Raw genomic sequence first — 21,426 nt, 5'->3', positions numbered from 1 at the left:
TGTTATGCCTCAGGCAGACTCTATGAAAGATTGAAGATTACACTCATCAATGCTATGCAAACTCTCATGCAGATCTCACAAATATGCAGCATGCAGCATGAGTTACGTGTGGATTTTTTGGCAGATTCACCATAGATCTCATTACCTTACACAGAAAGTAGTGAAATCAATCATACATCCACAACATGAGAGGCTGAGATTGCAAAGCTGCAGGTAAATTTTGCTTCAGTTCTTATCCATGTATAGTCAACAAATGGAAATGTTGATTTCTTTTTTTTGCAGGCCACAGCAAGGTGGCAGCAGCTATATCAAAAGTATCTAAGTAATACTGATGCCCTGGGCACAGGCCCTAATGACAAATACAGCCCTGGCTGTACAAGCAGATTGCTGATAAATCAATTCAATGAAATCCAATAGTATAACATTGAACTGAACAAGCAATTGCATGGTTGCTTATTGTCCCCAATGGGCACTTAAAAACTGCAGGTTATCTTGCAAAAATTAGCCTCCTACAACTTTATATACAGGAAAATCCAGGGGTCATAAAAAAGTGATAAATAAAATTTTATATATTTTAGAGTAGTAAAACCTAATGAAAACTATACAAATTTGGAATCATTGTAATTGTACCGACTTAATAAATACATTGGGTGTAATTTGCCAGATTGCATTTTTTCAGTTCCTCACAAAATATTTTTCAGTTTTTTTGTTACAAAGTACAATTGGTGCTGCAGAAAACAAGCCCTCATGTAACTCAGTAGATAAAAAATAATAGTTATGTCCCTTTAAAGCATAGCAGGAAAAAATGGAAATACAAAAATTTAAAATTTTGCAATGTGACTGATGCAGAAGTCATTCTAAAGGGGAAGGGGGAGAGCTTTGAGCAACAGATATTGTGAATTGATGTCTTATCTATCTATTGGTGTTATCTTTCACTGTACTCCTCTGTGTGATGATAAGGAGGAAAGTGATTTGTACAGAATGAAATAGGCACGATTTGGGGATTATTTTATACTATAGATAGTAAAATGAAAAACTACAAAAATCATCACCAAAGATTCTTAACCCTTTATGGCCAAGATCATTGATGCCCAGATGTCCGGGTCAAATTAATGCAATGTTCCTCCTTGCCTTCTATAAAATCATAAATCCTTGTGTTTTTTTTTTGTTTATGCTGCTCACCGTGCGGGTAGAATATTGTTATATTTTAATAGATCAGACAATTCTGCACAAGATGATATATAATATGTTTATTTATTTTGCATATTTTTATTTTTATAATGGGCAAGGAGGTATTTTAAATTTTTATTGGGGAGTTATAATACTTTTAAAAACTTCCTTTTTAACCCTTAGAGGACCCGGCCAATTTAAATTTTAGCATTTTCGTTTTTTCCTCCTTTGCATTTTTTCACCTAGAAACCCACATGAGCCTTTATTTTTTTGTGCAACTAATTGTACTTTGCAATGACAGGCTGAATTTTTGCATAAAGTACACTGCAAAACCAGAAAAAAATTCAAAGTGTGGTGAAATTGAAAAAAAAAAAACGCATTTCTTTTATTTGGGGGGTTTGTGTTTTTACGCTGTTCGCCCTGGGGTAAAACTGACTTGTTTTACATGTTCCTCAAGTCGTTATGATTAAAACGATATGTTACATGTATAACTTTTCTTTTATCTGATGGCCTGTAAAAAATTCAAACCATTGTTAACAAATATATGTCACTTAAAATCACTCCATTCCCAGGCTTATAACGCTTTTATCCCTTTGTCTATGGGGCTGTGGGAGGTGTCATTTTTTGCGCCATGATGTGTTCTTTCTATCGGTATCTATTGCGCATATGCGACTTTTTGATCACTTTTTATTACAATTTTTCTGGATTTGATGCGACCAAAAATGCGCAATTTTGCACTTTAATAGTTCGGGCGATTACGGATGCGGCGATAGCAAACATGTTTATTTATTTATTCGTTTATTTTTATTTATAACCTGTGAAAAGGGGGGTGATTCTGACTTTTATTAGGGGAGGGGGCTTTTTACTTATAACATTACTTTTATTTTTACTTTTACACATATACTAGAAGCCCCCCTGGGGGACTTCTAGTATATGCACTCAGATCTCTCATTGAGATCTTTGCTGTATAGATATACAGCAAAGATCAATGAGATCGGCACTCATTTGCTTTCGGCTGCTGCAGCCCAAAACAAACGAGTGCCGAGCAGGGGACGGCGCCATCTTGGAGAGGTCCTCGGCCGGCATCAGGTACACATCGCTCCTCCGGGACAACATCCCGGAGGAGCGATCTCACCCACTAGACACCAGGGAAGTGCTGCAGCCGGTAATCGGCATCTTTGACAGCTGCCTCCGATTACCTGATAAGCAGGCATGGCGATCGGACTGTGCCCGCTAATAGCCGCGATCCCACGCTACATGCGGCACCCGGGATCGCGGCGGTTCAGAGCGCGGCCGCCACGCGGCCCCGCTCTGAACGCGGGGAGGCGGCCCTGGACGTACGGGTACGTCCAGGGTCGCCTAAGGGTTAATCACACTTTTTTTTACACTTTTATTTTACTGGTAAACATGCAATCATTAGATTGGATATACTGATCTATGCTATGCTATTGCATAACACAGATCAGTACTATTGGCAACCTGTACATAGAATCTGCCTGAGAGCAGATTCTATGCACAGATCGCCCATCTGACAGGTCAGAAGTAAGTGGCTTACACCTCCCCCCCACCCCGCCTGTTGGTACAAGTGACCGGGACCCCCGCAGCCTGGCTCAGAATTTTTCCCAAAACTTGCTCAAACAAATTCACCTGGTACTGACCAGACAGAGGCCTGCACCTGTTTGTGCAACTTTTTAAAAAGTCGCAAATGATAAATTGGGTGCAAATCCCAGATTATGCAAATTTTGGGTGGATACTGAAAACAAGCAGATAAAAAAGTTGCATCTAAAAAATATTTGCCCATTTATAATGGTTCATAAATAGAAGTTAGACCAAAAATGGGTGAAAGGCACAAAGCCCACATTTTTTGAACATTTGCAGAGATCACAATAAAAGAAAGATTAAAGGCTGCTGAAATGGAATACACAACTCTTCCCCAAAATGATATTAGACCATTATTAATTATCCATCAAGCAAATGTCTGATACATTTAAAGGGGTTGTCTCAAAAAGAAAAACAAAACAAAAAAAAAACCTGTTCTTTGTAAGACTTTGTAAGATCAATTCCTCTTCTTCCTGCCCAAGCATTATACTGTTCCTGAGACATTTTCCTGTAAAGCTACATTTCCCCTGCAGAGAAAGTTGTTCTGGTATTACATAAGATTGTTATCCGATCAGGTTGAAATTTGAAGGACCTGTAAAAAAAAATACACTGAAGAGTGGTTTACAGTATATAACAGTCAGTTTGAGTAACCTGTTTTTACTTCCCCTAGAGATAAGTGTTGCCAGATTTGTTCCTCTATGGAAATATGATGCCCTATTTGGCTCAGTCTAAGAGGCAAATTAATGGGAGAGTCTGGGAAGTTAGCTGTCATATGTTTATGGCCATCCTTATTCATTTACCTCTTATATCTGTACAGATCGTAGGGGTTTTATTTCCTAATGGATCTAGTTTATATATTATTTGTAATTATTGTAATTATTTGAAGTATTTAATTTCTTTCCCACTATACAAAGTATAGGCCATATGTGATTATTACTTTTCCCTAATAGGTTCACTTTAATGCTCAAAAAGGCATGGAATAGGCAACCCTCTCTGGAGGGGATTCATAGTGAATAGCTACTTCCGAAAGCCAATGGATTGGAAGATAAAAAGGTTGCCTTCTAGAAAGTGATGATCTGGGGATTTTTTAATGCTTCAGCCTGAGGGGTGCATGTTAAATAAAACCAAACGGATTACAGGCTCCAGGCTCCTGGCTCCATGGTCTCTTTCTGTCTGATGAAGCTGCTGTCTTTGGTCCTGAAAGTGTTTGAAGTTTGTGCATCTGGGATGAAAAGATTCCAGAGTGACAGTGCACTTATGTTGTTAGCCCACCAGCCAAAAACTAATTAAACAGGAAGTATTTCACGTGCCGCTTTCTCTCCGCATGCAGCAGGTGAAGTCTGATGCAGAACTGATGGGTGGGAAAATATGCCAAAGAGATCTACTGCACAGATGTGGGAATCACTCACATTGTACATTGTAGAGAACTGATTGTTAAGCAGTTTAATAGGACTCTGAAATGTAAAAATGAATGAAAAACAGCAAGCACTCATCTGGCTGTCTGCAGAGACTTTCCTAAGGTAATTAAAGGGGTTGTCTTATGATTCTGGCTATATGAATGGGCTGGATTCATAAGATGACTTATTAAACAAACTCTGAGGGGGGGATTTATGAAAGGGTGTAAATATACACCTGGTGTAAACTGCCCACAGCAACCAATCACAGCTCAGCTTTCAGCTCTGGTAAAATATAAGAGGAGCAGTGATTGGTTGCTGTGGGCAGTTTACACCAGGTGTATATTTACACCCTTTCATAAATCCTCCCCCTAAGACTCTAATATGAACTGAAAGCAGTGTTTCTAGATCTGGTTTAGTATAACTGATGTCTTTATGCATAATAACCTTGATGATGTCCTACCTAGTTAGGGTACATGCAAGTCCTGTCATGATACAGTGCATATTAAATGGGTGTCCTCAAAAAAATTTTTTTCTAATGTGAGAATTCTTAGCAGTTTTTTTTTTACTAAAGGTTTAATCGTGTACAATGAGTATACCATGTCAATAATCCATTTATGTGACAGAACAAACTCCTCATGAGTGACTGTATGCCACCCATACCCAAGACTATAAGGCTATATTTGTGTACAAATCAGTGCAACCAGCAGAGGTGCAAGCCTCCAATGTCATGTCAAAGGTCTTTCACTGCCCCACAGAGAGGAGAATTGACAGTGCGATGGAAGGTAAAACAGGAAACATAGAGAGTGAGAAATTAGGGGTCAGGAGACCAACTGTATATGAAAGGGTAACCTCTTGTGCCCAACACAGTAAGCGTGGTTAGGATAGGTATGGGATAGGTATGTCCTAGTAGTTAGGTTCCCACATAAGTAGGTTCTCTTCTAGTTAGTTCCTAAGTAAGTAAGAATGGCACGCCGGCAGGTAGGCAGGTTACCCCTCCCCATTGCATACCTCCCAACTTTAGGTGAGAGGAAAGAGGGACATGGACACGCCCCTAACCCACGGAAAGACACGCCCCTAACCCACCCAAAGACACACCCCTAACCCACCCAAAGACACGCCCCTAAATCAGTCATAAACGCAACGTTTTGGCGAGTCGATCGCCATTTTCACACTTCAACATGGTGATTGACTCGCCGAAACGTAGCGTTTGTGACTGTTTGCTGTGCTGCACTATTTGTTAATGCTTTGCATGTTGATGGAATAAACACTTCTTTATCTATCTATCTATCTATCTATCTATCTCCTATCTATCTATCTATCTATCTATCTATCTATCTCCTACCTATCTGTCTGTCTGTCTATCTATCTCCTATCTATCTCCTATCTATCTATCTCCTATCTATCTATCTATATATCTTTCTATCTATCTATCTATCTCCTATCTATCTATCTATCTATCTATCTCCTATCTATCTATCTATCTATCTATCTATCTATCTATCTATCTCCTATCTACCTATCTATCTATCTATCTCCTACCTATCTGTCTGTCTGTCTATTATCTATGTCCTGTCTGTCTGTCTATCTATCTATCTCCTATCTATAGAGATAGACAGACAGACAGATAGGAGATAGATAGATGGATAGATAGACAGACAGACAGACAGATAGATAGATAGATAGATAGGAGATAGATAGATAGATAGATAGATAGGAGATAGATAGATAGATAGATAGATAGATAGATAGGAGATAGATAGATAGATAGATAGATAGGAGATAGATAGATAGATAGATAGATAGATAGATAGATAGATAGATAGATAGGAGATAGATAGATAATAGATAGGAGATAGATAGATAGGAGATAGATAGATAGGAGATAGATAGATAGATAGATAGATAGATAGGAGATAGATAATAGATAGGAGATAGATAGATAGGAGATAGATAGATAGGAGATAGATAGATAGATAGATAGATAGGAGATAGATAGATAGATAGATAGATAGGAGATAGATAGATAGATAGATAGATAGATAGATAGGAGATAGATAGATAATAGATAGGAGATAGATAGATAGGAGATAGATAGATAGATAGATAGATAGGTAGATAGATAGATAGATAGGAGATAGATAGAAGATAGATAGATAGATAGATAGATAGATAGATAGATAGATAGATAGATGGGAGATAGATAGATAGATAGATAGGAGATAGATAGATAGATAGATAGATAGGAGATAGATAGGAGATAGATAGATAGATAGATAGATAGATAGGAGATAGATAGATAGGAGATAGATAGATAGATAGATAGATAGATAGATAGATAGATAGATAGGAGATAGATAGATAGGAGATAGATAGATAGATAGATAGATAGATAGATAGATAGATAGGAGATAGATAGGAGATAGATAGATAGTTCAATAGAATATATCCGCAGCACACAGAGTAAAGTGCAAAAAAACTGGTGTGTTTATTCCATAAGTGTTAAAACAAAACACAGCATATGGCAAGACGCGACGTTTCGATGAACTCCATCATCTTTTTCAAGCGTGCTGATGATGAACTCAAAAGATGATGGAGTTCATCGAAACGTCGCGTCTTGCCATATGCTGTGTTTTGTTTTAACACTTATGGAATAAACACACCAGTTTTTTTGCACTTTACTCTGTGTGCTGCGGATATATTCTATTGAACTAGCTGCCTGTATCCTTGGTCGGGATCATCCGCTGGCACCATCTACCTGATTAAGTGTGCTGCTCAGTATTGCATTAGATAGATAGATAGATAGATAGGAGATAGATAGATAGATAGATAGATAGGAGATAGATAGATAGATAGATAGATAGATAGATAGATAGATAGATAGATAGGAGATAGATAGATAGATAGGAGATAGATAGGAGATAGATAGATAGATAGATAGGAGATAGATAGATAGATAGATAGATAGGAGATAGATAGATAGATAGATAGATAGATAGGAGATAGATAGATAGGTAGATAGATAGTCTATCTATCTACCTACCTAAGTAAAGCCCCCCTGTGTACCAGAAAAATAGAAAAGCATACTCACATGGCAGCACAGCAGTGGCTTTCTCCCCAGTAGTGGCTATATGCACACCTCACACACAACTCCCAGCCCCCGCAGCTCCTATGTCCAGTCCCGCGGCCCCTGCACTCTCTTCTCTCCTGCTTGTCCCGGACATGTGACCTCATCAGCAGCAAGGAGATGATAAGCAGGGGAGAAGATGAATGCCAGTGCCGCGGGGCTGGAGATAAGAGCTTCGGGGGCTGTGCGGTATGTGAGCTGCCTGCTCAGGACGTAGAAAGGGACAGAGAATGTGACCTGTCAGTGGCCACTGACTGATACTGAAGGCCGCAGCTGCTGAGTGTCAGATGGCCTTCAGTGTCAGTCAGTGGTCAGTGTGTGGCAGCAGCGGCACCCCCTCCCACATGTAACTGCGGCACCCCCCAGGGACCCCTCACTATATCCAACCCCTTCCCTGTCAGCTAGCCTCCCCCCACCATCCCTGGAATAAGGACGTACTCACTGCAGTTCTGTTCTTCAGCCCTCCGGCAACGTCTCCTTCCTCTCGGCTCTGCTGGTGACGTCACTCTCCTGCTCCGCGCCGGAACGCAGGGGATGAGAGAGTCCTCTTGTGACCGGAAGCAGAATGCAGCTTCCGGCCACTAGAGCGACCAGTGCACAGCCCAGCATCTGCGAGCGCTCACCAAGAGCAATCGCAGTTAAAGGGACAGGTATGTTTTGGGAAGCGGGACACTTGGGGCCTGTTCCGGGACAGCGGGACAGGACCCCGAAATCGGGACTGTCCCGCTGGATCCTGGACGGTTGGGAGGTATGCCATTGGGTAGGTCTTTTGAGGATGTGGGGCCCTTGGTAGGTAGCCCCTTATACCCATTTATGATGCCTTCCCCCATCATTTGTGCCAACATTTAAAAAAAATCATGTTTCCCTTATCTCTGCTCCCAAGCAGCACCTTGCTCCACCTTGCTCTAAAGCAGGTTGATGCAATGAAGGAATCATGCACCAGGACACAGGGGTCTTGAGCTGTGCATGACACCACATAAGCTGCACAGAGCAGACTACAAGACTGATGGGGTGAGGAATCGTTTGCTCTTTGCTGTTTTAAATCTTTCAGCACAATGTGCATAGAGATGAAAGTGACTTCCCTCACACCAGCACATTACAAGGCCTGGCAGGTGGCCTAGGTCCCTGGATGCCATGGGCTCTGAAGATGCTACTATGGCTGCCCCTGCTGGGGACACCCTGTGAGAGATGGAAGAGGGAATGGTTTAAGTGAGAGGAAACAGGAATCTGAGTGAGAATTGGAGGCATGTCGAACAGTCTACATAAATGAGGGGACATGGGGAGCAGTCTCTATCTTTAAAGTGACTATACCACCAGGCCCAGGCTGAAGCACTGGAGGCGGGCCGACCCACCCTTAGTGGGAAGAAACTCCAGCCCCTCCATGACATGACTCCATTAGAATCAATGGAACCCTATCATAGAGGGGCTAGGGTTTCCTCCCACTAAGGGTGGGTTGGCCCGCCTCCAGTGTTTCAGCCTGGGCCTGGTGGTACAGTCACTTTAAGAAAAAAGGAACATGGACAGCAGTCTATGAGAGAGAGGTAGGGATAGGGAGCAGTCTGACTCAGAGAGGGGACATGTGGAAAAGTTTTGTGAGGGGAGGGTATGAGATACAAAGTGATAAAGAGGGCATGAAAAGGATTCTGGGGAGAAACATGGGGAGCAGTCTATGAGACAGATGGCCATAAGGCCAGTGCCATTTCTCAAACATGGATACCCTAATGTTTCATGTTTTAAGGACGCATCTCCCCCCTTACAGCTCCTTGGTTGTAGCCCCTTTCTTTATAACTTGATCCTTACAACCAATCTATGCAATTATATCTAGAAAGATGAGGGGACACAAAGTAAATCAAATCGCTTCTATCTGGAAATGTTCATCACAAACTTCACTGTACAGGAATGTTATGATACAGGAAAAGTATAATGTAACTTTCAGTTTCTACATCTACAAAGCAAGGCGTAAAATCGTCAGGCTGCCTTTTATATTTATAAATTGTTTGGGACAGGATAACCATGGTTATCTAAACAATATGCATACAAAAGCCAGTAAAATCTGCTCTTGATATATTTTATGTCCTTATTTAGTGTATTGAAAGTTCTAAAACATTTTTACAAAGAATTAAGATAAAAAAAAAATGTCAGAGTAGTGGATTATACAAATCAAACTCGTTTTTCAGGTATATTGGTAAGTTTAGCAGACACACCTCCAAAAACTCATATAGCGGAGAGCCGGAGGGGACGGAGATTTATTTAAGATGTGCGTGAGAGAAAAACACATCTTTGGGATGTATAGAGAACTGGGACTTTCCCTGCAGCTACTTATAAATATTAAAAGCATGTTATACTCAAAGAGAGACTACACCTCTGGCTTTAAAAATAGTACACTGAGAACTGCTGGCCACGAGGTGGGATGGGCACACATTGAATATGGTAGAGAAACACAATGTTTACTCATCTTGCCGACATTAACCCCTAAGGAGCGGGCCTAAAATGGCCTTAAGGACCGGAGCAAATTTTATGAATATGACCTGTGTCACTTTATTCATTAATAACTTCGGGATGCTTTTACCTATCCGGCTGATTCAGAGATTGTTTTCTCGTGACATATTGTACTTTACATTTCTTGTAAATTGGAGTCGATACTTATAACGAATCTTTATGAAAAAAAACAAAATAACGTGAACAATTGTAAAAAAATGCATTTTTTCCAACTTTAAAACTTTTCTGCTTATACAGAAAATGGTTACGCCACATAAATTATATATTAAATAGCATTAGCAACATGTCTACTTTATGTTGGTGGCATTTATTAAACTATATTTCATTTTTTTTAGACAATAGAAAGCGTAAAACATTAGCAGCAAATTTCCAAATTTTCTGTAAAATTTCAAAATCAGATATTTTTAGGGACCTGTTCAGGTTTAGTGTATTTGAGGGGACTGTATGTTAGAAAGCCCCACAAAGCACCCCATTTCAGAAACTGCACCCCCCAAACTCTGCAAAAGCACACCCAGAAAGTTTTTCAACCCTTTAGGGGAGTCACAGAAATAAAAGCTAAGTGTGTAAGAAATTAGAAAATTTTAATTTTCTGTGCAGAGATTTTATTGTAATCCAATATTTTTCATAATTATAAACCTATTAGCAGAGAAATGCACCCCAATATTGATTGCCCCGTTTCTGCAGTTTATAAAAATACCCCATATGTGGCCCTATTGCGCTATTTGACGCAACCACAAGCCTCAGATATAAAGGAGCGCCTAGTGCATTTCAATGGCTCCGTTATATTTGGTCATTTCTGACTGTACCACTTCAGCTTGGCAGAGGCTCTGGGGTGCCAAAACCTAAAAAACACCACTAAAGGGACACCATTCAGAAAACTACACCCCTCAAGGAATGTAACTAGGGGTGCTGTGAGCATCTGGACCCCACAGGTGCTTCACAGATTGTCCCAACAATATGGCGTGTAAAAAGTATTTTTTACACTAAAACGTTGTTCTAGACTGCAATTTTTCATTTTCACAAAGGGATAAAAGGAAAAAAAAAAACACAAAATGTGTAGCGCAGTTTCTCTCGAGTACTGAAATACCCCACATGTGGACATAAAGTGCCAAGCGGGAGCAGCACGAGCCTCCAAAGGGAAGGAGCGCCAATTGGCTTTTGGAAGCTGGATTTCACTGGAATGGATTTCAAGGGCCACGTCGCATTTACAGAGCCCTCGTGCTGCCAAAACACTGGAAACCCCCCACAAGTGACCCCATTCTGGAAACTACACCCCTCAAGGAATCTAACAAGGGGTGCAGTGAGCATATGGACCCCACTGGTGACGGGCACAAATGTGGAACAATGTGACGTGAAAGTGAAAAATTTCATTTTTTCACTTTCACGGCACAAATGTGCCCGTCATCAAGGGGTCCATATCCTCATTGCACCCCTTGTTAGATTCCTTAAAGGGTGTATTTTCCAGAATGGGGTCACTTGTGGTGGGTTTCCACTGTCTTGGCAGCACGAGGGCTCTGTAAATGCGACATGGCGTTCATCATCCACTCTAGCCAAATCCAACCTCCAAAATCCAAATGGCGCTCCTTCCCTTGAAAGGCTTGCCCAGCACCCACATGGCGCTTTATGTCCATATGTGGGGTATTTACAGACTCGGGGGAAATTGCTCTAAACATTTTGTGTGTTTTTTTCTCTTTTAACCCCTTTTCACGCCACATTGTTCCACATTTGTGCCCGTCACCAGTGGGGTCCATAAGCTCACTACACCCCTTGTTACATTCCCTGAGGGGTGTAGTTTCCATAATGGGGTCTCTTGTGGGGGGTTTCAACTGTCTTGGCAACACAGGGGCCTTTTAAATGCAACATGGCCCCTCGAAATCCATTCCAGCCAAATCCAGCCTCAAAAAACCAGATGGCTCTCCTTCCCTTTGGAGGCTTACCCTGCACCCACATGGCGCTTTATGTCCACATGTGGGGTATTTCCGTACTCAGGGGAAATTGCTCTACAAATTTTGTGTTTTTTTTATTTTTTAGCCCCTTGTGAAAATGAAAAAATCAAGACAAGATCAATGATTTAGAGTAAAAATTTAAAACAAATTACACTAAATGTTGGTCTAGCCTTGATTTTTTTTCCATTTCCACAAGGGGTTAAAAAAGAAAATAAACGCAAAGCGTGTAGGGTAATTTCCCCTGAGTACGAAAATACCCCACATGTGGACATAATGTGCCATATGGGCACAGGGCAAGCCACCAGAGGGACAGAACGCCATTTAGAGGCTGGAATGGAGCAATTACAAAGCTCCTGTTCTGCCAAGACAGTAGAAACCCCCCACAAGTGCCCCATTCTGGAAACTACACCCCATAAGGAATCTAACAAGGGGTGCAGTGAGCATATGGACCCCACTGGTAACAGGCACATATGTAGAACATGTGCCGTGAAAATAAAAAATACCATTTTTTTTCATTTTCACGTCCAAAATGTGGCCGTCACCAGGGGGCCATATCCCCGCTGCCCCCCTTGTTAGATTCCTTATGGGGTGTAGTTTCCAGAATGGGGTCACTTGTGGGGGGTTTCTACTGTCCTGGCCGCACAGAGGCTTTGTAATTGCATCATGGCATCCTCTAATGGGAATGGCGGCCATGTCTATTTAGCTGAGGAAAAGGGACAATTATTAATTTATTTGGGGGTATTAGGCCAATTATTAGTTTATAAGGTTGAAAATGACAGGTGTCCATCCAATTCAACCTGTGTTGATCCAGAGGAAGGCAAAAAACTCTTGTAAGGCAGACGACAGTAGCCTCATCACTGGGAAAAAATTCCTTCCCGACTCCATAATGGCGATCAGAATAATCCCCGGATTCAACGTGACCCCTGAAATATGAATAAGGGACAGACTTTAGAAAATGTAGAACCCCAATGACGTGTGGTACGCCTTGAAGCGATCCAGTATGCAGAGGCCGGGGTGATCAGGACAGGCGTCACACTGGAATATGGCGTCCTTCCTGATCCCCCTTTTACGCCACACTCTGCACTTCTTCTGGGGTCTCCTGTTTTCCAGTGTGCGGGACGTCACCTGGAGAATGTTTTCCTGGTGCAATACGGGGTCCCTCATATCCAGAAGCGCTGGGTCCGCTCCATGGCTGCTAAATATTAGGGCTGGTATTACTGCTTCTGATATGTTCGGATCGTGCCGCAAGCTACAGTAGCTCGGGCAGCGAGGGACCGGGAGAGGGGGGTGCTGGTATAAAAGTTATCCCCTTACAGGTGGTAACCTTTATCCAGCAGTGGGAAGATCAGTTCCCGAACGATCTTCCCACTAACTCCGAGGATGGGGGGGGGGGGCATCTGAGGGCTGGATTCGGGTGTCCCTTCCTTCATACACTCTAAGGGTACGTGCACACTGCGGAATGGCGAAGGATAACCCTTTGTGCATTCTGCAGCTGGCACCCACCGGCGGACTGATGCGGGCGCGCGTCTCCGTCCGTGTCATAGACTCCATTCTATGCACGGGCGGATTCCGCTCTCCGTCCAACGTATTCATTCTTTAGACGGACGATGGAATCCGCCCATGCATAGAATGGAGTCTATGACACGGGTGGAGACACTCGCCTGCATCAGCCCGCCGGTGGGTGCCAGCTGCGGAATGCACAAAGGGTTAACCTTCGCCATTCCGCAGTGTGCACGTACCCTAAATCTGTAAGTGTACCCTGAGGTACTCTCACAGAGTTTGTAGAATTTCACGGCATACCGTCATCTCTTATTGGGACAGTACTGGCGGAAAAGACGTGTCTGGGGTGCAGCGTACGCTACGCTACCCCCAGACACGTCACTGGATGATGAGGATGAATGGAGGAAAGAAGGATCCCCCCATTCATCCTCACTGGCTGTTTCGGTGTCGGAGGCAATAATAACGTATGCGTCCGACACCGAAAACACCCTGGGGGCCATCTTTATACGGGAAATGGTATATGGGGTATGTAAATGTGTAGTGGTGTAGTGTAAAACTTTATTCCGTGTAGTGTAATGGTGTTTTTTACTTGTTTTTTTAACATTAAGTATAAAAAAAAAACTACGGCAAGAAAGGAGTTGCCGATAAATGCCGCACTTATAAGCAGATCGTGGCTGTAGGATATAGGAAAAAAACACCCTATGCCAAAAAGGAGGAGTTGCTGATCAGTGGCGCACTTACGTGCGATGCTGATCAGCACTCAGCGGCGATAGGGTGCGGAAAAAAACCCAAAAACCTCTCTTCAACCCTATAGCTACTGATATGTGTATTATATACACTTATCAGCCGCTAGGGGGCAGTAGAACGCAAATTCCGGAAAAAGCTGAAGTTTGACGACGCTGGAGCCGATGATTGCCGATGGGGACCGCCGGAAAAAGACGCAGACGAAGACGAGGACGCGATCAGAACCCGGAAGACGCGATCGGGACGCTGGATCCGGTGAGTATGGGTCAATACCTGCTCTGGACACCTCAGCTACCTAGCTGAGGTGTTCACAGCAGGTATTTAACCCTTTCATGGGGTACTTATATCGCCGTGATCGGCTGGCCGGGCCACCATTACTTTTAACAGTAATGGCGGTCGGTGCCGTCCTCGGACAGCACCGACCGCCATTGCTTTCCGGGCCATCGGGTCACCGATGACCCAGAAAACTGCAGATCGCCGCCATTGGCTGATCTGAATTGATCAGCCAATAACGGCGATCGTCAGCACGGGAAGGGTTAATCACCCCCCGTGCCGACAAGCAGGGATGGCCTGCTATACATTATAGCAGGCCATCTTCCCCGATCGCTGCGTGTGTACACGCAGCGATCGGGGAAACCGCGGGCGTAAATGTAAGCCCATTTGCGTTAAGGCACGGGTTTTGGGGGCGTACACTTACGCCCGCGGTCGTTAAGGGGTTAACTAAATAAAATGCCATATGTAAATGACCGTTGGATCAATTTGATGGGCTCAAATGATATTTGCCATCTCAACGGTTAAGTGTTGGCTTGTGAAAAACGTCCGCAAAGTTGTCCGTGATTGTGGAACCACAATCACGCATCAACTTCGTGGCGATTGATTTTTATTGTGCTACTCACACTTTCAGCTATTTTACAGATCCGCATGGATCCGAAGTCTGTGGGATCCATGTTTTTTTGTGGACATCACAGATGTCACATCCTTGACATTCCTGAAAAATGCGAATCAAATATGGGCAAGCTAGTTAATTTTTTTCTTTTACCAGTTTAACGTTATTAACTAGAAATGTACAAGTTTAGCAGATGCACTACGGATGCAATTACGAACCATTTCTCATGGATCACTGAGTAAAAATAGCGGACCTATTGCAAATCTGAAAAATCACCGAACGTGTGAATGAGGCCTTAAAGTGGAAAATCCAACAGGAATGTATAGGTAGAAAAACCTATTGTGGATTTTTTTTATTTTAATTGATTTTTTTGTTAAAGGAAATTTAAACCCAATTGAAGTGCCAAACGTTTTATCAGTGCACTGCTGTTTTTGTCTGATGTAAAAAAAACCTAGTCAGATAAAATCCACATAAGAAAAGACAACTACAAAAATTCATCTTTTCTGCCTAATACATTTTTTCTGACCACCATTATAGCTTTAACTCTACAAACTATTTGAATTCTGATCCTGTCATCATACTCTTTTCCTGGTAGGGTATTGACAGGGTATAGGGCAGGGATAGGCAATTGATTTTCTCGATACTGTTCTATATACTAAATACTATATATAGTAAGTAAAAAAAACTGTAAATGAAACATGAGAATGATTCAATGAACTTGTGATATCTGTAAAGTAAAGAAAATAATAAAGTAACAACTCACTGAGCAGCAACCAAAGGCCCTGGCATTTAGTCTACTGTCATTATGAGGGGGTCTCAGCAGAGGCCCTAACCCCCTGACCACCACATGCCCATCTCTGCTGAGACCCACTAATAATGGCTATAGACTAAATGCTGCAGCCACCCCATACCCCCTCCACCAGTGATCATCCAAATTTAGGGTTTAAACAATAGGTCATATTCTCATGACACTTTCCCTTTAGGCTATGTCCACACACCATCAAAATGATGCCTGTTTTAAATAGACAGCCATTATTTAACAACATCAACAGCTGTTATTTTATAACACTGGCCGTATAATAACGTCCATTGTTATAAAATAATGGCCATTATTTATCATTAAATGACAGCCGTTCAATCGAAATCGAGTGTGAACATAGTCTTAAGCTGACTTATTTGGCATCTATTATTCCATATACTTCTAGAGGTATCAGGAAGGGAAGACATCGTCTTAAGTAGCGTGACAACTCTCATCCAGGAAAATTCCAAGGAATACAAAATGACTCTTATGAATCCAGTTCTGCAACAGATCATTCTTTTATTACACACTGTCACATATAATACTATATCTAATCTGCACTGTTATTATTCTCCAATAAAGTTTATTATTACTCACTATATATAAGCATACATTATCACAATTAAACCTGACTATTCTAAATCTATGTGCATTTCTTCTCTCAATTTTCATAGAAACATATAAGATCAGAGACAGAAAAAGACCACTGGGTCCCTCCAGTCTGCCCTTTTAGTATAACCCTTCTTATTATTTTAGGATAGATATATGTTTATGCAAGAACTGTCTACTTTCTGTTATTGTAGATTTACCAACCACATCAGCTGGAAGTTTGTTACAAGCATCTACTACTCTTTCAGTAAAGTAAACTTTTCTTGTGTTTTAAATTCCATACTTTTTCTACTTTAGTTTTTTTTTTTAAGAACACAAGGCAGCTTCTGTAATTTTGGGTTGAATGAGACACTTTATTTTTAAGAACTTTTAAGGCTGTGGTACTTTAATAGGTGTCCTTTCTGTAGGTCTTCAGGGTGGAAATTCTGAGCTGAACCCCTTCCATGAACGATTTCTCACTCGTCGCTTGATCGTTTGCTGTGATTACACGGTACGATTATCGCTCAAATTCAATCGTTAATTGCGACATTTTGAACGATAATCGTTCCGTGTAAACGCAGCATTAGTTATGAGGATACATTAAAATAATTACTTTTGTTTAGTCTGGAGAAGGGACGTTTAAGGGGAGCTATGATTTATTTATTTTAATATATAAATGACCCCTACAAGAAATATGGGGAAAAGATGTTCCAGGTAAAACCCCCCATAGGACAAGGGGGCATTGCCTCCACCTGGAGAAAAAAAGGTTCAATCTCCGGAGGCGACAAGTCTTCTTTACCATGAGAGCTGTGAATCTGTGGAGCAGTCTACCACAGGATCTGCAAAAACAATGAAGCACTTCAAAACAGGCTTAGACAAGTTCTTAGACCAAAATAACATTAATGCTTATGTATAGAACCGTCTCCCTTCCCCTCATCTATCCCTTCCTTGGTTACATTTGATGGACATTTTCAACCATACTGTCTTTTTTTCAACCACACTATGTAACTAATAAGGATGCAGCTGCCTTATCCCCCTGTTGTCACAAATAGATCTATGAAAAGAAAAAAAAGCCCTCACTCTTAGCAACCTTAGAAAGTTACTGTGGGCAACAAAGACAGTTTTTTAAATCTGTTCCTTTGCTTTTCATAGGGCTAATTTCTTACCTGCTCAGCTAAGACCTGCTAAGCTAAGACCAGCTAAGACCAGGCTGCCATCAGAGGCGGACAGGTGGGACTACAGCCATTGGCTCAGGAAAATAAGGAAACTAAATTCACCCTTTTGTTGTCCCCACCTGCTTTACTTCGGTTGCTGCATGGGAGCTATAAAGTTTCTCCTAATTAATATTTAATTTTTATAAAGAGAACATTATTTTCCTTTGTTTCTAAACCAATGGGTTGCTGTGCTTTTGAAGCAGTAAAACAGTTTCCACCAAATTCCTACAAAATATGTACAATAAGTTACAGGATAGAGGTTGATGAACATGAGGTTCAGGGACTGTGATAATAATAAGCCATAATAAGCGCAGATATTTTTGAAGGCTTCTCTCTGCACCCAGAGGATCCACCCACTCCTTTATGATTCCATAGCAGTTAATTACAATAAGAGAACCCTTCTCCCTTAATCCATTTTACTACACAGCTGATGTTCGAATGGATCTATGGCTGTAGTGTGTGAAATATCATCTAGTATCAGTGGTTACATTTCATTTTAGGCTTGGTTCACATTGTATTTACCATATAGGTTAACAGGAAAAAAATGTATGCCAAAACATATGGTAAAAACGGATGCAGAATCCATATGCCATACTGCAGAATCCATTTTCCATTGACTTACTGTACATTATAAAAAAAAAAGGGATCAATTTCTTTTTACATACACAAAAATTACACAAACTGATATGGAAACAGTAAAATGGATGGAACAATGCAGTGTGAAACCAGCATTATGCATAACAGATGTGTCAGGTTGATCCAAATAATCATATTAAAAAAACTATATGTAAAGTTTAACATCTTAAGGACGGAGCCAATTTTCGTTTTTTCCTTCTTGTGTTTAAAAGGCCATAGCACTTGCATTTTTTCACCTAGAAACCCACATGAGCTCTTATTTTTTGTGTTACTAATTGAACTTTCCAATGGCTGGCCTAATTTTTGCATAAATTATGCTGCGAAACCAGAAAAATATTATATGCGCAGTGAATAAAAAAATGCAATTCTTTTTCTTTGTTTTTTTTTTTTCATTTTTACAGCGTTTGTCCTATGGAAAAACTAACATGTTATATATGTTCCTCAAGTCGGTACAATTAAAATGATATGCGACTTGCATAACTTTTATATTATTTGATGGCTTTTAAAAGATTTAACCTTCTACAGCAAAAAAACCTTCCCTAAAATCGCTCCATTCCCAGGCTTATAGCCCTTTTATCCTTTGGTCTATGGGGCTGATTGAGGTGTCATTTTAATAGAGTACTGAGTTGGGATCAGCGTCATTATGTCACTGAGGCCCAGCCTGGTAAGACCAAGGGATCCCCCCTCTGCGATCGCATCGCGGGGGGGAAATCCCGCCACTAGACACCAGGGATGGGCTGCATTTAACACTGTTAGATGCAGCTGTCATGTTTGACAGTTGCATTTAACATTGTTAATTAGTGGGAGTGGCGATCGGCTGCTCCCGCTAATAGCCGCGGTCCCATGCTTCAGATAGCAGTCAGGATCGCGGCAGTTCAGAGCGGGGTTGCGGCGCGGCCCCCCTCTGAAAACCTCTTGGGGACATATGATGTACGGGTATGGCATATGTCCCTAAGAGGTAAAAGAAAGTGTTTAACCCCTTTTCTGCATATGGACGTACTGGCACGTCCAAATCTGCATAGCGTTCCTGCAGTTGGATGTGTCATCCGCAGGAGGGCCTGAATGTCAGTGATAGTTGGCCATCCACCACAAGTGCCGTGATTCGCCAGTCGTTTATTACTTATCAGCTGCTGTATGTCCTGTAGTAAGTGATGTACTCTTCCCAGTTTGACATGGTACTCTCTGCTGCTACCTCTGTCCATGTCAGGAACTGTCCAGAGCAGTAGAAGTTTTCTTTCTTTTTTAAAATATTTAATTTTTTGTGTTATAACAATAGAAGATGTTGTAAGATAGATCGAAAATGAAAATACAAAATTGTAACATAAATATACGTCAAATATTAAAAAAATATAAATACTCAACTATGTTACTTTTACACATTGAGTTTACAAATAAAAGTAGGCCTGTAAAGGGGTAGGGGTGGGGGATTTGGAAGAGTTAGCAGTAGAGGTTTTTTTATGGGGATTGGTTACTGCTCTGGATAGTTCCTGTCATGGCCACAGATGGCAGAAGAGAGCACAGTGTCAGACTGAAAAGAAGACACCACTTTCTGCAGGATATACTGCAGCTCATAAGTACTGGAAGATTTTTTTTAAAACAGAAGTAATTTACAAATCTGTATTCTTTTTTGACATTTTTTTTTCTACCTCTAAAGAGGAAATGACTTGTTTCCCTTCATACTCCCACTTCCTTTCTGCACATGAAGTCTATATACCCAGCAGGCCTAGTGGTCTATAAATGTTAGTAATTAATGGCCCAGATGACAGCTTGCTTATATTCGTTTTTGTCTTCTTCCTTAAGAAATGCTCTTAAGTTTTGGCAACTCTGTGAGCTTGTCTTATAGCTGTACGTGATGTTCAGATAAAAACGCTTACGTGTGTGCATAAAGAGTGGTTCTACCAGGGAGGTTTAGTTGTGAATACTTTCCTAGAAGCGTGTACATTTCATACTGCATACTTCTCCAGCCTTTAAATCCTCATAATGACAATTCTTTTGTTACAGCGACAACTGATGGCCGGAGATGTGGATTAGATGATTGACATGTGGCAGTACATCATTTACTGGTCTCTATGGCGACCGCCAGAAACAGTTTCTTGGCCTGAAAGCATGAAACTCATGGCTGTGGTTTCAGTAGACAAGCAGTCTGATAGCTAGAGCGGTAACCAGGTCACAGCACCAGCATTACTATTATATTCCCGCTGTATGATATAGGCTTTACAACATAGCTTTATTAGTAGGAATTTAATAAGGACTGTTTAACTATTCTATAAATACCTAATAAATACTTTGCAACATACAATTACAAGTGTGCAATAGAGGTATCCGCTAGTTAGCTTCATTCTCTTTCTACAGCAATATGGACACTAGTTAGTGGTGCTGATTTTACCCCTAAAAAGTATGTGAAGTGGGAGTCAAAGCCAGACTCCCCTGTAGAATAAGAGTACCGGACAATGAATTATTCAGGATGCCCAAGAACATTTAATTGCGTAGTTGTACTAGTGTATCTCTGCCAGAATTATGTTCAAAATGTAGCCCACAGGACATTTCTCCACATTTATTATGCATTTTAGATACTTTAGGGACACAGGGTTTAAAATGAGTGGCATTCAAGGAGTTTTGGTGGCCTAGGCAGAGAAGGCAAATGCTCCCCCCCCCCCCCCAAACCCATTGTTATCAGAATCGGTGCTCCATAGACAGTATAATGCCCTGAATATGCCCCCACACTGTATTACGAGCCCCAGTACAGTCGGTAGTTATCTTATAAATTCTTACCACCATACAGTGATTACATATTGCCTAACCGAAAAATATCACCAATGATACCATTGAATAATACCGCCACACCATGACCACTATCACTACAACCCTATAACAGAGTGCAGTTACATCTAGTTGCTCACAGGTGGCATCTTCTGTGATCAGAGTCTATCACTTTTTCTCTTTCTCTCCATCCAGCGTGGGCCACCTTGAAGTCTCCCCCGGCTGTGAATCTTCTCTCCAGAATCTGCAAACATTTTAGGCTCCAACACATACAGTAGCTAGGTCCCCTGTACCCCTATATAGTAGTTACACCACTCTGTGTCCCCCATAGTTTTAAGGTGTCCCTGTGCCCCCACTTAATAATTAGATATGCTCTGTGCCCAGTATAGTAATAAGGCCCCTCTGTGCAGTCCCTATGTAGTATAGACCCCTGTGTGCTGCCCTAAGTAGTATATAGACCACTGTGTGCTTCCCCAGTAGTATATACACCCCTTGTGTGCTGCCCCCAGTAGTATATAGACCTCTGTGTGCTCCCCATTAGTATATAGACCCCTTTGTGTGCTC

At 41.5% G+C, this 21,426-nt stretch overlaps 1 long non-coding RNA gene across 1 annotated transcript in view; it reads left to right on the top strand.

Moving 5' to 3' along the window:
- The window catches only part of LOC138778298 (uncharacterized), a 51,817-nt gene extending 31,508 nt beyond the window's left edge, over window positions 1-20,309 (top strand). Inside the window, exon 3 of the long non-coding RNA XR_011360887.1 lies at window positions 20,104-20,309. This is a non-coding gene — a long non-coding RNA (uncharacterized lncRNA). The remainder of the gene's footprint in view (window positions 1-20,103) is intronic.
- Window positions 20,310-21,426: the final 1,117 nt, after the last annotated feature.

The sequence above is a fragment of the Dendropsophus ebraccatus genome, chromosome 1, assembly GCF_027789765.1.
Source record: "Dendropsophus ebraccatus isolate aDenEbr1 chromosome 1, aDenEbr1.pat, whole genome shotgun sequence".
NCBI classification, from domain to species: domain Eukaryota; kingdom Metazoa; phylum Chordata; class Amphibia; order Anura; family Hylidae; genus Dendropsophus; species Dendropsophus ebraccatus.
This window is presented reverse-complemented; position numbering and strand designations above follow the sequence as displayed.